Below are 18390 nucleotides of genomic sequence, written 5' to 3'. Positions count from 1 at the left end.
GACTTGCGGGTTGTGCCATTGTACTCAGTAGGGATATCCTCTTTCATTGGTCTATGTTGACCACGCACCCATGGTTCGGCTCCTCCCCCTTCAGGGGATTAATCCTTGATCCTTAGGGCGCGCCCCCTTTTTGTATCTTTTGAACCGTTTGTCGTAGAGACTTGCGGGTTGTGCCATTGTACTCAGTAAGGATATCCTCTTTCATTGGTCTATGTGAATCAATTAAGGCTTGCAGGTGTACTGAGTTGATTGACACCTGCATGTGCATGACACTTAAGGGAGGTGTCAATCAACTCAGTACCGACTTCTACATTCATTGGTGGATGTTAGCCATGACCTCTATACAATGGGTTAACCCTTTAACTATACCACTTACATTAAACACCCTAGCAACTAGGGCTGTCTTAAATACTTCGAAGCTTCGTTCGATGGCACAAGCTTCGAACAAAAACAAAAAAAAATCGAAGTTAAAATTTTTTAATTTAAATTTAAAATGAAATGAAAGTAAGCGGCGCCTCAACTCCACCTCTCTACAACAAGCACGTGGAGATGATCTGTGTTGAAAACAACAAGGACATGTGCAGCAGACATGTCGACGAAGAAGTCAGACGTGTGGTTACCCACAAGACAATGCCCAAAATGCCGAGTGCCAGATATGCCCGAAGAAAATGTCATATCACAACTCTACAACAACTTTGTCAAATCACCTAAAAACTTAAGTATCGTTGTACACGACGGCGACACCACACAAAACATTAATAAGGCAACCACCTAGAAACACCCTAGCAACCACCTAGAAACACCCTAGCAACCAGCTATAACACCCTAGCAACCACCTATAAGACCCTAGCAACCACCTAAAAACACCCTAGCAACCAGCTATAACACCCTAGCAACCAGCTATAACACCCTAGCAACCACCTCTTTTGTATCTTTCGAACCGTTAGTCATAGAGACAATAGAGACCCTCTCCCGTTGGCCGGCGGTGCACAGGCATCACCCACACTTTCACAATTTCCCCCGCCGAATTGTCTAGTTTTGTTTGCTTTCTAATTTAAAATACAGTTTGAAACCGTCTGTACACAGTAGGCTATGTGTGCTAATCAGACTTGAGATTTTATTTATTTATTTTCATTGTTAACACATTCAGCGCCAGTCACGATGATAGTCGGGTTAGCTCGCCGGCGCTTGAGCGCCAATCACGACTATAGTCGGGTTTTAATCGTTATTTCTTTTATTAGCGATATCCATTCATTTTCATCCATCCAACCTGATGTCATCTCTAACCTTACTGTCATGCACTTGTCCTAATATAATAACCTACACTGTAGCACTCAACACTTGAACATTGTTACTCAGCTGATAGAGTTGTACCCTTCCTGCTGACTTGTTGTACAAAACTTGTAAGTCGCTTTGGATAAAAGAGTCAGCTAAATAACAAATTTCTTAACAGATGTTTATGTACTACACAAGACTTCAGGCTATGGACCCAAGGAGTTTTTTCAGGCATTCAAATTTTTTTGGAAATACTACTACGGTATACGGTATAAACGGTATTAATTTGCTCTACGGTATGGATTTTGACTATACCGTGTAACCGGTAGAGCAGCTCTAAAATAGCAATGACGTCATGTAACCACAGCGCGACTATTTCAATCGCATTTGCCCCTAAAATAGATAGAATTAGTCATAGATAATAGATATGTGCAAACTGGAAAAAGTTATTTAGGAGGCTTCGCGCAGTCAACACGCAATTGTCATTTCATAATAAACACATATCACCGCGGCGCACAGCAAGTTTCAATTTCAGTTCCTGGCATTTTTAACCAGTGGAGAAAGGTAAGATATTTCCCTATCGTTTTTCTATATGAATTATTCTACGTTAATAAAACATACCTGGTGATCAACTACAGTTTGCTGTAAACATTACGATATGTGTGTAGTGTTATGATAACGACGGCAGCAGCGGGAGCCGGGAGGACGGCTGCAGCAGTGGATTTGCGAATAGCATGCAGCTGCAGAGCCGCAGAGCCAGGGGCTCTTTCAGGTCTGGTCACAGGCCCGCCAAACAGCGCCCCCCCACCCAACGGCTGAATTGCCAATGGCTGAAATGAATGACCTGAAAGAGCCCCTGGCTCTGCGGCTCTGCAGCTACCTATGCTTCTAGCAAAATCCAGCCCCGCTGTTTGCAATGGGAGCAGGAGTCTCGACTCAGGACTTATTTTATTTGGAATATAATGACTTTATACGCAAAAGTAGCCTAGTTTTAAGTTAAAATATTATAAATCTACATGCCTTGAGGATGTCATTCTTTACATAGCCTGCCTATCAGGCAAAACAAATTATTCTAACAGAAACACTGATACCGTGATATATACCGTTACCGTATATGCTTCAAATTATACCGTGATATACATTTTAGACCATACCGTCCACCCCTAATCCACATTCATTCATTTTCTCCCCCTACACTCTCTCCCATGATTTCAGAATACCGGAAGTGTTGCGGTGGTCTATGGACAATGAATGTCTTTACAGCTACATAAAGCTGCTACATAAAGCTATCAGAGGTAGCATCGGGTACCTCGTATCATTGTTATGCCGATGATACTCAACTCTTCCTCTCCTTCCCTCCCTCAGATATCCACGTCTCTGAGCGGATCTCGGCCTGTCTGTCCGACATCTCCGCCTGGATGATGACCAACCACCTCAAACTGAACCTAAGCTAAACAGAATTACTCCACCTGCCGGCCAAATCCTCCCCCCTGACCGACCTATCCATCACAGTCGAGAATGCAGCTGTGACCGCGTCCCCGATCGCCAAGAACCTTGGTGTTGTCCTCGACGACCAGTTGAACTTATCTGCTCACATCGCAGCGACAACCAGAACCTGCTGATTCCTCCTGAGCAACGTCAGAAGGATCCGCCCCTTCCTGACAAAAGAAGCCACCCAACTCCAATCAACAGTCATCTCCCGCCTCGACTACTGCAACGCACTGCTCGCTGGCCTCCCGACCACTGCCACCAAGCCTCTTCAACTCATTCAGAACGCAGCGGCCCGCCTGATCTTAAACCTACCGAAGTCGGCCCATGTCACCCCACTTCTTAGGGACCTGCACTGGCTCCCCATTGCTGCACGTATCCGCTTCAAGGCCCTCGACCTAGCATACCGTGCGACAAAGGGAACCGCTCCCTCAATGGTCTCTAACTACACACCCTCAAGACCCCTACGATCTGCATCTTCTGGCCGCCTCAGACCTACTCCTATCCAAGCTCCCGGAGGGTCATCAAAGAGAAGTTGCCTATTCTCAGTCGTTGCCCCACAATGGTGGAATAAACTACCCACTAGGGCTGGGCGATATGACGATATTATATAAATATCGGGTACAGTTCATTAACGATACACTTTTTCAACGTATCGTGGATATCGTGATGTTTTGCCCAAGAGGATTGTGTCGCGTCAATCTGTCCACGCGTTACTCGTTCATATCTCAGCCCGTGCTGAGATATGCCCATTCCGCGGTCTGTTAATAAAGTTTTCAATCAGACAGATGTATGGAAAGGCTTTTATTATAACATTCGTTGTAGTAAAATCATTATGCCTCATTTAGTCATCCTGTGCAGCACTGGTCTCCTACTCGACGGCCGCGGGGAGCTAACGTTAGTAGCTTTGTTGACGTTGTTCAGCACACAGGACATTCAGGAAGTCAAAAACTAGTAGCGCTTGCCGATTGGTGCTAAGAACAGCAGGGCGGATGCAAGCGCTGTGACGTAATTGGCAGACTCGACTGTCAATCAAAATTATTATGTTTCCGTCAGAATGAATGAGTGAAGACTTTGTTAAAGGAAAACTCCAACATTTTGGGAAATTAGCTTATTTAACATCTTCCCTGGAGTTAGACAAGAAGATATATACCTTTTTTGTCTCTGTGCATGCATTAGGCTTAGGGAACAGTCGCTCCGTTAGCATAGCTTAGCTTCATCACTGGAAGTGAGTAGGGGCCGGAGCCTGGCGTTCCCACACAGTGTATAGTTTGATTGATTGATTGAAAAGTTTATTAACAGATTGCAGAATACACTCCAAATACAACTCCAAAACGTTCATGTAAACATGTTGTGACCTGTGTATTCACCACGTGGAGAAATAAAAAATAATTGAATTAGACAATTACGTTTTATAAGCAAATATACTTGCCCAACCACTACTGTATGAGCGCAGCCAGTGATTTCAACGTGACGGCGTGTTTGTTTACATTCTCATTCATTCAAAAGATCCGAACCGATTGAAGTTTATGGATACCATGACTTGAAATCCTCTTACCTTGACGAATAAAAGCCTCCCCAATTTAGAAAACAGTAATCCAATGGCTGGTATTGATAATATTACTACTAACGCTCGGAGCTAACCAGCAACCGGACACTCAAGCAGAATACGAGAGCAATGACTTCCTTTCTGGGGGGTTTCAAAATAAAAGAGCGACGTCTATAGCAGCGGAAAACGTTTATTTTGTACATTATCTAACGTTAACACGAACCTAAACTAACTTTAGGTTAGTTATTATATAGATAATTATTATTATTATCATTATTATTTTGCAACAAGTTAGCCCTCTCATAAATAGCACATATAAATGAATAACTAACTTGAACTAACTTAATAAAGTGATATTTGGCTTAAAAAATCGGTCGCCTGGCAAAAAAAGAAAAGAAAAAAAAAGCCTGACGATGTGCATTGGGCCGCGGCTCTCTGACGCCTTATTTTCTGGGTCCTGGCCTGAAAAGTTTGGGAACCCCTGCAATACAGTACAGGAGGATGAAGACCAGAAAAAGACTTTCGACTTTTTTAAGGGTCCTCCATTTTCAATTCATCAAAACATTTAGAGACATACATATATACAGTAGTTTCATAAAAATGCTAAAATGCTATTGATTGATTGATTGATTTAAAACTTTATTAACATATTGCAGAATGGGTACAGTACAGCTCAATACATACAATTGTTAAGGGGATGCAGACCAGAGAAAGACTTTAGTCTTGTTTACATCAGGGTCCCCCATTTTCAATTCATCATATTTCATATCTAAATCATATAATATCTCATTGCTAAATATATGCAATATATAATCTAATAATCTAAATCTAATATATAATATAAAAATGCTAAATGCATGGGTATTTTATTTTGTCTTTAATGTTAGCTTGCAAAATCAAATACTGTCTTGGTAAGCCTCATAATGAATTGTTTGGGGTAAAAAAGAAAAACATCGTGATGTGTATCGTGTATCGCCGAAAGGTCAGAAAATATCGTGATATCATATTTAGGCCATATCGCCCAGCCCTACTACCCACCCGAGTTAGGACAGCCGAAACCCGTCCAATCTTTTTGCGCCGTCGACTAAAGACGCACTTCTTCAACCATTATCTGAAAGAAAAAAAAAAAAAAAAAAAAACTCAGTATGTTGTGTGCAGTGAAGTGTTGGCACATGAAAGCATGAAGCCATGAAGAATGAAACGCCATTTAGAAACAAAACACACTTATAATTCTTCATAATACAATGCTGTTCAGTATCCCCTGATCGGGTCATCTCTGCTACAGTTCAATTCAGATTCTTGAAACTTGATGAGCATCACCAGTTTAAACTTGTTTAAAAGGCATATATGCCTGTAATTCAAGATAAGGCTGCCTTTTTATTTCATACCAGGGTACAAAATAGTTACACGCCCAGCGCCACAGGCGTGTAGATTTAATGTTTGGCCGTCATAAATTAAGGCCTGGGCGCCATCTGGCGGCCAACAAAATCCACTGCATGGGTCGGCATTAATATGATGCAGGGAGTAGCCTCCAGCTGAGCGGGAGAAATGTCGTGGGAGCGGGTGGAAGTTGCCCAATCTGGAACAATCTCCGGGGCTGCAGCTGGACCCTATTGGATGCGGGCGTGGTGAGTTGAAACGAAAGTGAAACTGTGTGTGTGTGTGTGTGTGTGTCACGTGTCCGTTCTAATGTTTACAAACAATGAACCTTTAAATGTAAATGAGATGCGCTCTGCTCACGAGATCAACATGAGACGCACGCACATGAGGTCGGTCTTCATCCGTTCTTTAGCCTACAAAAAAACCCTGCAATCGCGTTTTTGATTGTGCTCTGATATTTAATTTTGCATTTGATTTGACCAAATATGTGGAGGCATATTCCCGGAGTAGCTCCCCCGGGTCCCCCCTCAAAATTAAGAAAAACAGGCGACAACATTAACGTTGACGAGTCCGTTGCTACCACCAGCACCACCGATAACACTGCACCTGCTACTAGCGTCGGTGTAGTTAGGAAATTTAGCCAGAAATGGTACACATCTGATTCCGGGAAACCACGAGAATGGCTTAAATTTGAGGGGGGGTAATGTTTTGTATACCATGTCGTGCCAAAGCAACGGATAAAAGAAAACGAAATTCATTTGTCATCGGGACGTCGGTGATGAAACTGGAAGCCATCAAAAGCCACGAGACGTCACGCTGTCACAGGGACTGCTCTGTTAGATACAAAGCACAGTCTACTCCGCTCCTGGCTGATCCGACTGTACGACTGTTGACCAAGCTGTCAGAGTCGACTCTGGCTAAAATGCGGATACTATTCCGTAACGCCCACGCTATAGCGAAAAAATCAAGACCATACAAGTTCAAGTTTCAAGTTTCTTTAATAGTTGTCATACAGAAGTACAGAATACTTTTGTACAAAATGCTTCTTACTGTTGCGCTCCAGAGACTGTGCATGACAAGATAAGTATGAAATAAAAACATAGTAAAAATTAGAAGAAAAAAAAATAGGTCACAGTGTTCAGTTTAGACATATGTACAATGTTCGTAGACGTAGTTACCATACAATATACAATACTGTGCAGTGTACTAATATACAATACTATATAGTGCAAGGCATAAATGGACGAGGTGCAGTTTAGGTACAATTCACAGTAGGTGTACGAGTTGTAGTGCAAATCCTTTATCAATAAATATAAAGTGTAAGTGTGTTTGTGTGATCTAAAGTGTGGAGAGTGGGTGCTGCAGTGTGTTGTTTGTTTGAGTGAGTGTGTGTGTGCGTGTGGGTGTGTGTGCTGTGTGCATTTGATGGTTGTTGCATAGTGATTATTGTTCGTTTAGCGATTATTGTTCGTTTAGCAGCCTGATGGCCTGGGGATAGAAGCTCCTTCTGAGTCTTTCTGTGCTCGCCATAAGACTCCGGTATCGCTTGCCTGACGGCAGCAGTTCAAAGAGGCAGTTGTTCGGGTGGCTCGAGTCCTTAATAATTCTCTTAGCCTTCCCCTTGCACCGCTTGTTGTAAATGTTCTGGAGGGTGGGAAGCCCCCCTCTAATTGTGCGTTCGGCTGAACGTGTCACTCTTTGTAGTCTGTTACGGTCTTGTGCAGTGCTATTCCCAAACCAGGAGGTGATGTTGCCGGTCAGGATGCTCTCTATTGTACATGAGTAGAAGTTCCTAAGGATCTTCTGACTGACTTGGAACTTCCTTAGGCGCCTGAGGAAGTAGAGGCGTTGTCGTGCCTTCTTCACAACACTGTCAATGTGTGTGGTCCATGTCAAGTCCTCGGATATGTGGGCTCCGAGGTACTTGAAACTGTTCACTCTCTCAACTGGTGCCCCGTCGATGCTGAGGGGGCTGTAGTCCTTGACCCCCGACCTCCTGAAGTCCACAATCATCTCTTTTGTTTTGCTGACGTTCAGGGAGAGGCAGTTCTCCTGACACCACTGTGACAGGTTCTCTACCTCTTCCAGGTAGGCCCTTTCGTCGTTGGCAGAGATCAGGCCCACCACTACTGTGTCATCAGCAAATTTGATGATGGTGTTGTTGTTCCGCTGTGCTACGCAGTCATGTGTGTACAGGGAGTAGAGGAGGGGGCTCAGAACACAGCCCTGGGGGGCCCCTATGTTGAGCGTGATGGATGAGGAGGTGCAGTTGCCGGCTCTTACCACCTGGGGTCTGCCCGTCAGGAAGTCCAGGACCCACTGGCACAGGTCATAGTTCAAGCCCAGGTCCCTGAGCTTGGCTATGAGTTTGGAGGGGACTATGGTATTGAATGCTGAGCTGTAGTCGATGAACAGCATTCTCACATAGTTCCCCTTCCTCTTGTCCAGATGTGATGCTGCTGTGTGCAGCACATGGGCTATGGCGTCCTCCGTGGACCTGTTGGGGCGATATGCAAATTGCAGAGGGTCCAGGTTGATGGGGAGGGAGGAACAGATGTAGCCCTTCACTAGCTTCTCAAAGCACTTCATGGCTATGGAGGTGAGGGCTACAGGGCGGTAGTCGTTGAGGCAAGCGGGCGTAGATTTTTTGGGTACAGGGATGATGGTGGACTTCTTCAGACAGGTGGGGATGACGGCCTGTTCCATACAGGGACTTCGCCTGGATGTGCGAGTAAGTTTATTGTGTTTTTTTTATAACGTTAGTCCAGCATGTTCATATAGGTGTCGGCTTTCACTTTCAGCTAATTATGGTTGTAAAGCCTACCCAGTGGAATTGTTTACATAACAATGCATGATCACCAAGACAAAAACATTTCTCAATTAAATGATCAGAGAATTAATTTAGAATGGTAATTCAAACTTGATATGAAAATGTTACAATTAACTATAATTTGAATATTCAATAAAGGCCAATGTATGTACATTTGTATCTTAATATGGAGCACATCAGGGCACAGGTCTTTGTGGAGCCTGTTCACTTCAGACCAGGACAGGTTGACCACATTTCCCTCTTGGTATAGTGTTGTTTTTATTATATAGTAATAATAACACATGGCGATATACTAAAAAGCTATTTATAATTTTTAGCTGGTAAAAAATCTGGATGGCTGGTGGTTTTTAAAATCTACCAGCCAAATGGCTGGTAAGTCAAAAAGTTAAGTTTGTTCCCTGTTTCATACAGTTCAATTTAGATTCTTGAATCATGATGAGCATCACCAGTTTAAACATATACCTGTAATTCAAGATACATCTGCCTTCTTTTTTTTTTATATTTTTTTTATTATTGCAAAACAAAAAATTATTAAAAGTCAGTACTCAACACACAATGCATAATGAAACTTTCAGTAAAGGTGGTTAAAATATATGCAAGTACAGAAACAGGATAAAACAAAAATAGTCTATAATAACATTTTAACCGTATACAGTGTATATCCAGCGAAATTACAATTATATAAATGTTAGTATATAATATACCCCTAATACCTATTTTCTAAAACCCTACACACATATGCTCCAGCTCAAACCCCCCCCTCCCGGACCCCCACTGATGATAAACGGGGCTACCGTGGACAGGCTTCAAGTACCTGGGGGTCCACATCTCAGAGGACCTGACATGGTCAACACACATAGACACAGTAGTAAAGAAGGCGAAACAGCGTCTCTACCACCTGAGACAGTTAAGGAAGTTCAGAGTATCGGGGAAGATACTCCAGTCCTTCTACTCAGGAGCTGTAGAGAGCATCCTGACCGGAAACATCACTGCCTGGTATGGAAACAGCACGGCACAGGACAAGAAGGCCCTACAGAAAGTGGTGCGCTCAGCCGAGCGTACCACGGGTATTGCACTACCCCCCCTGCAGGTTCTATACAACAAGAGGTGCAAATCCAGAGCCTGCAGGATAATGAAAGACCCTCACCACCCCAATAACAGCCTGTTTCAGCTGCTGAGGTCAGGCAGACGCCTGCGAACCCCAGCTACTAGGACAGAGCGGCTTAGGCTCAGCTTCTTCCCCCAGGCCATCAGAGCCATGAACAATGAACATTGAGTGCTCAGAACATTGAACTGTCCACACACAAGCACACATGAACACACACACGACACGCACACTGTGCACGCTCACACACGAGCAGCCACTTAACACTTTAACATGAGCGGGCACACACTCATGTCGCACACACGCACACTTATGGCCAAAGGAAAGGACACTTTAAATTAGAATAACAGGAACAGTGTATTGCACTACCAAAGCTAACTAGCATGTCACACATGCTCTGTAAATAACTATGTACAGATACCGAGATGTCACTCCATGTTACCTGCTACCTGTTACTGCACAATGTTGTTTCTTCTTTTGATTCTATTATATGTACCACTGTATTGCACATCGTTGCGGGCAAGACCACCCGCATTTCATTGTATACCTGTATGCCGTGACAATTAAAACTCTTGACTTGACTTGACTCTTGGATAGTACCTCCATTATCCCTCACTCCTAACCAGACACTACCATTATAAGCTAGCTTTTATTCTCTCCACCACTTCTAACCACATTGACATTTTGGATTCATTGAGCCCCAGAATTCTTGCTGTAGATATTTCTTGATATATCACATCGAGATATGTAAGAAACCACACTTTTCGGCACATTTTTTCCGGTTGAAACCAACGTGATGCGATCAGTTTTTTTAGCTACTGTGATACCCGATAAAACCAATCTTTTTAGTTGTGGATTCACTGCAAACTCAAAAACATCATTCAATAGTAATACCGCAGGGTGTACAGGTATATTCCAAAATACGAGTATTGATAATTGTTGGGACACATCTTTCCAGAATGCCTTAACTGGTGGGCAGTCCCAATACATGTGCATAAATGTTCCTTCGTCCCCATTTGTACATTGGGAGCATTTGGAGTCTTGTATAAGCCCCATTTTGCACAGCCTTATAGGAGTCAAGTATGTCCTGTGAATATAGTTCAGATTGATTTGTTGATGATCCGGGTTCCTTGATGTAAGTCGGACATTTGCCCAGGCTCCTTGCCAATCAAAGTCATATTCCAGGTCTGGTATATCCCTCCTCCAGACAGTGTCTAGTTGAAGGGTTTCATACGAGGACGTTAGTAATTGATAATAAAAACCTGATACAAAACCTCCCAATGTATCTCTTTCATAGAAAAATTTGTGGTATCTGTGGTGTTCAATTGGTATGAGTAATGGAACACCGTGAGATCTCATACAAAGTCGTAACTGTATGTAAAAAAGCCATGTGGACTCGGTGAGGTTAAACTTTATGCATATTTCGACATAACTACAGAGGCCCTTGTTATTAAAAATATCCCCTAATGAGTGTATGCCTTTCTCTTCCCATATAGGGAATCTTATAGGTCGTTTTCCCATTAAGAGTGCATTGTTATTGAATATGGGAGTGTGATTATGCCATTCTTGAGGGTTAGGATATTTCTTTTGTGTTTCCCGCCATGTTCTGATTGCATGGGTAATTATTGGGCCAAATTCTCGCTCACAATGCTTGATTGAAAGTTTAGTGTGTGCTATGTCTTTCAGTCTCTGTGGGGCTACTATGTTTTCTTCTAATTCTCTCCAAGATACCAAAGCCTGGGGGTCAAACCATATCTTCAATGGTCTTAATGTGAAGGCCTTAAAATATTGTAAAAAATCTGGGACTGCCATGCCACCGTCTGCTTTATTTCTCTGTGCGGTGGATCTTTTTATGCGAGGTGGTTTGTTATTCCAAATAAATTTGTATGTGGAGGTTTGTAATCTTTTCCAGTAGCCCTCTGGAGGAGGTAACGGAAGCATTGAGCTGAAGAAATTGATTCTTGGTAATACATCCATCTTAACTATTGATACCCTTGCCTGTACTGAGTTTTTAAGTTTTGCCCACCTGTCCAGGTCGTCTTTGATTTTGTTCTGTATTTTTGTGTAATTGTGCTTCACCGTTTGTCTTATGGTGGGAAATATTTCCACACCCAAGCATCTGAAATGTTTGACCATGGGTATCGCACCTGGGAGGGTTGTGTCTTTTTTTGCACTGGTGTTAATATACAATATTAAGATACATCTGCCTTCTGTAGTTCTCTGTAGCTCACTTGGTAAAGCATGGCACTAACAAGGCTGAGGTTGTGGGTTCGATCCCATGGGACTACATATACTGAAAATCTATGCACTTGTGTACTGTACGTTGCTATGGATAAAAGGGTCTGCTAAGACGCTTTTTTTTTAATTGGGTTTGTAGCCTTAGTTGCACTTGTTTATTTGTTTCATGTTTCAAAGCCTCTTCAACTCATTCAGAACGCAGCGGCCCGCCTGATCTCAAACATACCGAAGTCAGCCCACGTCACCCCACTTCTCAGGGACCTGCACTGGCTCCCCATTGCCGCACGAATCCACTTCATGGCCCTCGAGCTGGCATATAATGCGGTGAAGGGAACCGCTCCCGCCTACCTCCGGTCAATGGTCTCTAACTACACACCCTCAAGACCCCTACGCTCTGCATCTTTTGGCCGCCTCAAACCTACTCCTATCCGAGCTCCGGGAGAGTCATCAAAGAGCAGCCGCCTATTCTCGGACCTTGCCCCACAATGGTGGAACGAACTTCCCAGTCTAGGTCTGGGCGATAAAAGATAATTATCGCGATATATTTTCCCTCGATATAAATATGAAACGTGGTCAATAATAAAAATATATATATTTAAATTAAAAAAAAATTATTGTGGCCTGCAACAGGGCAGCATTAAAACCAGAGTGGACAGACTTGTCTTTCTTGCCCGCAACTTAAAGTAATGGCTTTGCTTGTCCAAATGACAATACGAACCAAATGGAGATTTCTTTTTCTCTTGTCCATTTATTTTGTTTGCTTTCTAATTTAAAATAGAGTTTGAAACCGTCTGTACACAGTAGGCTATGTGTGCTAATCAGACTTGAGATTTTACCAATTTATTTTCATTGTTAATGCCAGTTATAAAAGTGTTATTGTTATACAGTTCGTGTTCAAGTTCTACCTCAGATTTGTGGTTTGGCAAGTAGGCCTAGTTTGTCATGTTCTGACAATAAAGAATATTCCGAACCACAATTAGCCTTCTGGTTTCTTCAGCTTTCATTCAGCAGCAAAAATAGCCTTTAAACTTGACAGAAATAATTAGGGATGCCCCGATCACGTTTTTTGCCACCGATACCGATCGTCTATGAGTCATATCGGCCAATACACTGCAGATACCGATCGCTTTTGGTTTTCTTATAGCAGCTGGCAGTATTATACTGTAGGTCTAACTAGGGCTGTCTTAAATACTTCGAAGCTTCGAAGCTTCGTTCGATGGCACAAGCTTCGAACATAAAAAAAAATCGAAGTTTAAAAAAAAATATATATATATTAATTTTTTTTTTCAAAAAAGAAATTTCAATTTTTTTTTTTACTTCTAAAAAAATCTAACCGTGACTAACCTTACTGTCATGCACTTGTCCTAATAAACTAACCTACACTGTAACACGCAACACTTTGATGAACATTGTTACTCAGCTGATAGAGTTGTACCCTTCTTGCTGTCTTGTCGTACAGAACTTGTAAGTCGCTTTGGATAAAAGCGTCAGCTAAATGACTAAATGTAAGTGTGTGTGTGTGTGCGCGCGCCTTGTAGAATTCCACACATAAGAAAGAAAGATACTGGGATGAATAAACAAAATAGGAAATAAAATGTAGAAATGCATGCAATAAATAAATATGAATCTCCATATATGAAATATAACATTTAGATAAGGTGCTACTGAGATGTTTTGGTGAGTTCTTTGTTTTTTGTGGAAGTTGCCCTTCTTAAAAATGCATGAACATTCACTGATAATTGGTCTGTAGTGGAGTCTACAAGGTCTACATTGCCGGACCATGTAGAATCCGGACCTTGTAGACTGACATAATTCTGTGCATAGTTTAGTCTACACAGGCCATATTTCAAATAATCAAAATCTTACTTCATTCATCTTAAACATTCTTGATTTGGGGGATTGGTAGTTCCCATGAAATCTGAAGTTGTTCAAACGACAACAGCGATCCACCTTGAATTAAATCACACAGCCGAGTGAAACCTTGTTGGATGCGTCACAGTCACGAAAGGGGCTACTTAATTAATTAATCCAACCCACTTTATTTATAGAGCACATTTAAAAACAACAAAGTTTACGAAAGTGCTGTACAAGTCCCACAACATAAGATAAAAAAAAATTAAAAAATAAAAAAAAAATTAAAAAAAAATTTTTTTTTGAAGCTTTGAATTAAAATCGAAGCTCGGCCCCGAAGCTTCGATTGCCAAAAAAAGCTTCGAAGGTCAGCCCTAGGTCTAACACAGGCACTCAAAGTCCGGTCTAAATTATCTAATCTAATCTTAGAAATTAAGTAAAGTGAATAGTACTGGGTGTTAAGAATGACAGTATCTAAGTTAATTTACTTCTGACCATTATAGTCAAAGTATTTTCCTATGAACTGAAACTTATAAGATGTTCTCAGTGTTCAGTTACAGCTATGGAGCATGATAGCTAATTAGCCAACAGCTGCAAAAACTAATGATGTCAGATGTTATAAGTAGGGGTGCACCGATATATCGGTCGGGTATCGGTATCGGCCGATAAGTGCCTTGTTGACTGCTATCGGCCTATAAGCTCAAATGTGCCGATAGCAGTCGCAGATAAATAACCATCAATTTTTGTAGCGTCAAAAGGCAACAAAAAAAAAGTTCACTCGCGACCTATCTGCACAACGCCCGCCGTCCCCCACACACACAAGCTACTGCATCAAAGTTACTTTATGATTAACAAGGCATTAGTTTTGTGGCATTAACGTTATATAGTTAGTGTTACACGGACAATAACATCAGCATATTATTATTACCCATAGCAGCAAGGCATTACTCCGAGTCCGTTCATTAGCTACCGGGAGATGCAAGACTAACATTACTGGTGAAAATGTGATTTGCGTTGGAATACTCCTTTGCCAACTTGCTGTACTTTGCTTGCAGGTCTGCAGCCATTATTGCTGGATTATGAATAGCCCCAACTTTAGCCAAGGTAACGTTATGGCTAAACCTTTAACAATAGTTAACGCTAGCTTTCGGTTAGCTGTTCAATGCTATTAATAACACAACTTCCCGTCAACACCCTCTCTCGGGAAGATGGCATTTAAGAAAGTATCTGCTGGGGGAGCTCCAGTAGCTCACGCGTACCTCGAACGCTATTTCGGCGTCGGGGACAACCGTGCGCGTCACGGATCTGGGTTACACAAGTTCGACTCCCGGACTCGCCGTATTTTCTCAGAGTGTCTTTCCCCCGATCTATACCCCATTCAACCTGTTTCTGTCGGTCATGCTTGACCAGAAAAAGCGATAAACGCTAAAAGAACCAGCTGACTGGTCAAAGTTTAAAAAAAAAAAAAAAAGTATCTGCTGTTAAAATGACACAAACATTCGTTTTGTGGCATTAACGTTATATAGTTAGTGTTACACGTTCAATAACAAGCATATTATTTACCCGAAGATAGCAGTAAACAAGGCATTACTCCGTTAGTCCGTTCATAGCTGAGTTCCATTCCGTTGCTCATTCCGTACCAAACTACCCATTCTGCAATCTGTTAATAAAGTTTTCAACCAGACAAATGTATAGAAAGGCTTTGTTTTATTATAACATTTGTTGCAGTAAAATCATTATGTCTCATTTGGTCATGCTGTGGAGCGCTGGTCGGCGGGCCGTTAGCTCCGTTAAGTTTGTTGTGCTCTCGCAAACAGAACAATGGCGGCAGTAGTAGAAAGTAGAAAATGAATAAACGCTTGCCGATTGGAGCAGGAGGTGGGTGCTAGCGGTGTGGCGTAATTGGCCGAATCGACTGTCAATCAAAATGGTTCCATTGCATTGGTTGAAAGCTCTGGTTGAGAGAATAGTATCCCGCTGCAGGCCGCCAGAATGGTTCCATTGCATTGGTTGAAAGCTCTGGTTGAGAAAATAGTATCCCTCTGCAGGCCGCCAGACGATACTGGGAGAGAGATAGTGATACCATAAACATATTTCTTGATGTTTCCTTTTTTTAAGTAAGTAAAGAGGCCTACAAATACAAACACACATACAAATATACAGTAGTTTCATTAAAAAAAAAATTAAATTAAAAAAAAAAATTTAAAAAAAAGGTACAAATACTTATATACAAATATACAAATATCGGTATCGGCCGATAGTGTTAGTTGAACAATCGGTATCGGTGGCCAATTTTCATATCGGTGCATCCCTAGTTATAAGACATTGATATCAGGAGCCATCTGTAGCTACTGCTAGCCGGCTAGATAACGGTAGACAACGCCTCATGTATTAAACTAAAGTGAATAGTTGACTGGGTCATTTTGTTTAAACAGTAACGTTAGCTAGGTAGCTAACGTTAGCTCACGGAGCGATAGCTAGTTAGCCAACGCTAGCCAGCACCTGCGAAAACGAATGCCAAACTGATGATATCAGACGTTGATATCAGGAGCTATCAGTAGCTAGATAACATTAGACAACGCCTCATGTATTAAACTAACGTGAATAGTTGACTGGGTCATTTTGTTTAAACAGTAACATTAGCTAGGTAGCTAACGTTAGCTCACGGAGCGATAGCTAGTTAGCCAATGTTAGCCAATGCTAGCCAGCACCTGCGAAAACGAATGCCAAACTGATGATATCAGACGTTGCCATTAGGCGTGGGCGGTATCATTTTTTTCACACCGTCATACCTTGCTGACATAATACCCCGGTATACGACGGTATGACTTTCATTTTCATCAGCGGGGGGGGGGGGGGGGGGGGTGGCAACCTGTGTTACCAAGTAAACAAATCACGTCGTTAGCTCTCAGAATGGTAGCCAGAAGCCTGCAGCATCTAGTGCTACTATCGACGTTAGCGTTAGCATGTAGCCTAGCCGTGGCAGACTATTTGATTCCTTAAGGGCTCGAAATTACCTGGGTTTTGGTCATATGCTCCCGAAATGCTCCCGCTGTTTGGCTACTTCTATGTGCAGTGAAGACTACTCGAATGCTTTATAACCTAGTCATTGATTTAGTTCAGGGTAATCTAATATTAGCCGCGGAGCTAACGCTAGCTAACGTGAGCTAACGCTAGTTAATCAAGCTCACAGAGAGAGATAAACAGCTGACAGCGGATAGTACACTACAGGTACAAATACAATAACAAAGCGGGTGGGGGCTGTTGTGTAAACCTTGTACTCTTTAGTTCACATATAATAAGAGACTGATTATTTGCTTGCTCCACCAGTGCACAACAACACACACCAACTCTCGTTACCACAACGCTTTACGGTATTATCACAGCACTGTCGCAACATTACCGTAAACGTGAACACTGTTGTGATGGACCCTATTGCACTAGTGAGGACTGGTCTCGCCCTCTGCTGGCGCGTGTGTGCACTACACTCAAAACTCCGTTTCACTGTAATAGAAACTGAAGCGCATGTGATTTTGACGTATTGATTTTCAATACCGTCGGGATTTCTAAATACCCTGTATACCGTAATACCGTCATACCGCCCAAGCCTAGTTGATATCATGAGCTATCAGTAGCTAGATAACATTAGACAACGCCTCATGTATTAAACTAAAGTGAATAGTCGACTGGGCCATTTTGTTTAATGCTTGTTATGTTGAAAGAGGAGCTCTGAGCTGCTCATGCACTCGACTCTTGCCGTAAGGGTATGTTGACATGACGGGTCTGTGAGGGGGAGGAGGAGGGGCAAGACGTGCAGCAGCAGCTGTGTGGCTGTGAGAGGAGAGCGAGTGAGAACTCTGCTGAGAATTGGATCATGTTTTTCGCGCGTGTCATCGATCGGTTTTCACGATCTGCGAAAATAAAGCATTATCGGAATTCACTGATCTCATATTTATACTGAATATCGGCCGATACCGATCGCTGGTCGATCGATCGGGGCATCCCTAGAAATAATGATTTCATGTAGGGCTGTACCGAATGTCATTTTTTAACATTCGAAGCTTCTATTGAAGTATTCGAACGAAGCTTCGAATGTCTATACAATTTTTTTACTTAATAATAATAAAAAAAATCAAACTAAATCCTCTATTTGAATAAAGTGATTAATCTGATTAATCTGATATAACTCATCAGTTTCGTCAACATAAATAATCCAATAAGGGCACGGTTGGTATGAAAGTGATAGTGACGTCTTATAGTATAATATTAGTGTAGCCTAATCTTTAACTGCAACTGTGAAGAAAACCCCCATTGGTTTAAACAGATTGAATACACATTAAAAAGAAGTATACAAATAAAAAATTCAAATGTTGATTTAGAATTTGAATGTCAACATTATGATCGAAGCTTCGAAGCATTCAGTACAGCCCTAATTTCATGTATATCGAGATAATTATGTATGGAGTGATTTTATCGTGATAACATTTTTGGCCATATCGCCCAGCCCTACTTCCCACCAGTTAGGACAGCCGAAACCCGTCCAATCTTTCGCCGTCGACTAAATACATACTTCTTCAATCAATATCTGAAATGATTTTTTTTTATATATATAAATCTAACCTCAACTAACCTTACTGTCATGCACTTGTCCTAATACTAACCTACACTGTAGCA

Source organism: Notolepis coatsorum (assembly GCF_963971535.1).
Source record: "Notolepis coatsorum genome assembly, chromosome: 8".
NCBI lineage: Eukaryota > Metazoa > Chordata > Actinopteri > Aulopiformes > Paralepididae > Notolepis > Notolepis coatsorum.
The sequence above is the reverse complement of the archived record's forward strand: the minus strand, read 5'-3'. Positions refer to the sequence as shown.